At 47.8% G+C, this 3002-nt stretch overlaps 1 long non-coding RNA gene across 1 annotated transcript; it reads right to left on the reverse strand.

Annotated features, from left to right (window-relative positions):
• On the reverse strand, positions 1 to 2599 carry LOC113023099 (uncharacterized). The gene is made up of 2 exons (XR_003272503.1): positions 2467 to 2599; positions 1 to 2314 (listed from the first exon to the last, which is right to left on the reverse strand). It is a non-coding gene; the product is annotated as an uncharacterized LOC113023099 (long non-coding RNA).
• Positions 2600 to 3002: the final 403 nt, after the last annotated feature.

Consider the following 3002-nt stretch of genomic DNA (forward strand, 5'->3'; position numbering starts at 1 on the left):
TAGGTGAAGATTGGTGTTTTATTGTCAACGGAGTGAACAAACAGAACAGAAGTAGGAAACGGCTGGACGACTGACTGAATGGATGAATGAAAGACTGACTGACAACTGACCGGCTGACCTGACGGAACTGAACAGAGGACAACCTAACAGGGGCGAGAACAACATCACAATAACATCAATGACACGACATTGGACTGGTTGAACTGAGGGACATAAATACACAGGCTGAGTGATGAGAGATTAGAACCTGGTGAGTACACAGCTGAACATAATGACCTAATGATAAACGGGAAGAGGACGGAACATAATGCACATGGACCAAGGCTAACACAATAAAACAGGAGGTGAAGCAGACAGAATATAAACAGTGAACATGAACTAAGAATACTGGGTCAAAGACCCAGAAACCCTGACATGCTGTCTGTTCTCAGGCCTCCTCCTGTTTCACTGCCACCACCAGAGGGCTCCACTGACCTGCCTGCTGACATCAGACCACACCCCTGTGTCATGTGACCTGGCAGGAGTACCAAAGCTGGACTCAGACCTGGCCCAGGCAAGTTCAAAGGCAGCTGTGGTAGAGAGAGCAGGGAGTATAGTAGAGCACTGGAAGGATGAGGTGGAAACAGGAAGCGTGTAGATTCAGTGGATTTGGCGTCCTCCATCTGTCTCCATGCTCTCTTTACTGGCCTTCTAAAATTCACTTCTAAAAACTTCTCCTGTAGCTGTGGAGCTGCTTTTGTTTAAATGTTTAGCATTTAGAATTAAACTTTACTGTCATTACACATGTCCAATACAGGCTAACAAAATACAGTTTGCATCTTATCAGTAAGTGCAATAAGAGCAAATATACAGATGTGCTACATATATGCAGATGTATCGGTGTGAGGTAAACAGATCTACAGAGTGCTATGAATATATCTGCAGCAGTGGAAGCGTAGCTCTCTGAACAGACTGTAACAGTGAACAGTGTAGGGTGACAGCTGTGGGGGAGGAGCTCTTCCTAAACCTGCTGGTTTTAGTCTGAAGGCTCCTGTAGCGCCTTCTGGAGGGGAGGAGCTGGAGGCAGGATGAGAGGAGTCCCCGAGAATGATGCGTGCTCGGCATAGACATCTCTTCTTGTGGACATCCTCAATGGCAGGAAGTGGAGTCCCTGTGATGCGTTGGGCAGCTTTCACCACACGCTGCAGTGCCTTGTGGCCAGCAACAGAGCAGTTCCCATACCACACTGTGACACAGTTGGTCAGGATGCTCTCTATCACATAGTGGTAGAAGTTAACCAGTATGTCAGCAGACATGTGGTTCTTCTTCAGTATCATAAAGAAAAAAAGGCGCTGATGGGCCTTCTTGACCAGGCTGGAGTTGTCAGTTGACCAGGACAGATTCTCAGAGATGTGGATCCCCAAGAACTTGAAGCTGGAGACCCGTTCAACAGCTGTGCCATTTATGTAGATGGGGACATGGGGGGTCTCTGTTCTCCCTCCTGAAGTCCACAGTGAGCTCTTTGGTTTTGCTGGTACTCAGGAGCAGGTTATTGTCAGCACCACACAGCTAGGTGCTTTACTCTTCCCTGTAGCAGACTCATTATTGTCTCTGATGAGACAGTCACTGCGGTGTCATCTGCAGACTGGATGATGGAGTTGGATCTGGACCGAGGTCTGCAGTCATAGAGGAACGGGCTCAGCACACAGCCCTGTGGAGTGCCAGTGTTGAGTGTGATGGTGGTAGAGCAGTTATGGCCTGACCTTACATGCCAGGGTCTGTTGGTCAGAAAGTCCACGATCCAGGTACAGATGGAGTTGCTGAGTCTAAGAGCCACAAGTTTGGTGATCAGCTTGGAGGGAATGACTGCACTGAATGCTGAGCTGAAGTCAACAAACAGCATTCTTACAGAAGTATTGCATAAATATCTGAGTACACGTTGCAAGAAACTGCATTCTCAGATCACATCCAGTGTGTGCTGGAAAATTTGCAACGATTCTACAAAAATGTTCCACGTGGTGGTTTTTTTTCTTCCTACTGGTGATGATCCAGTGGAGCTCCAGTCACTCCAGGCTCCCTTGTGGTGTCACAAAACAAACAAGCTCGTGCGTCCATGATGATCCTGCTGCTTCACTGCTGTATGAATTCATCTTTTCATCACGGTTCACTTTGGACAAGCAGGAAACAGAGGTGACGCTGACTTGTGGCTGTGGCGGAGGCGTGGCCCCGGGCGCAGCTGCAGGGGAGGAGTGGAGCGGAAGGCTCATCAGGGCGGCGCTGCGAGGCCGGTAAGAACAGCTGATGTTGTTTATGGACTGATGATGGTTTCCCTCCCCTGTGTTATAGTGAGACGGAGAGGAGCGGGAGAGGAGAAAGAGAGACACACATCAGCTGGGATGCACAGCTGTCATTCTGTGCGATAGTATCAGTGTGTGAAAGTGTAAATAAATGTGGAACTTGGCGATAAAGACCTGTGTGTGCGTGTACCTGTGCCTAGTATATTCCACAGTGGCTTTGCAGGAGGATTCCCTTTAACAACAAGTGCGTGCACACAGTTTGTTTTAGGCCACCATGAATAGCTCACATTGTAAATGACAAAGAGCCAGTATATGATACTGCAGCTTCCACTCACTGTGACAGGATGGCTCGTAGGAGGTGATTACACTCTGCTTCATTGGGCTCCAGTTCAGATTACGGGACAACACATGAAAAGACAGAAACTGGAAACAAATGTTAGAAAAATGTTTACTGTTAGAAAACAAGTTTGCCAACGTTTCATTCAGTGAACAATTGATCAATTGTTCACTGAATGAAACGTTGGCAAACTTAACATATCTCCTGAAAACGGCATCTCTCCGGGGATACTAAACTTTGAGAGCGTGTGTGGGAAACCGTCCAGAAGTGGTGGCTCGTCATTTGCGACCTCTGGAAAACTCAGAAGTTGATGTTTTTGAACCGTAGCGGTGAGAGAGAGGAAGGACGCTAGCATCAACTAGCTAGCCGGTCGTCACGGCAACGCTACA

This window comes from Astatotilapia calliptera, chromosome 5, assembly GCF_900246225.1.
Source record: "Astatotilapia calliptera chromosome 5, fAstCal1.2, whole genome shotgun sequence".
Classification (NCBI taxonomy): domain Eukaryota; kingdom Metazoa; phylum Chordata; class Actinopteri; order Cichliformes; family Cichlidae; genus Astatotilapia; species Astatotilapia calliptera.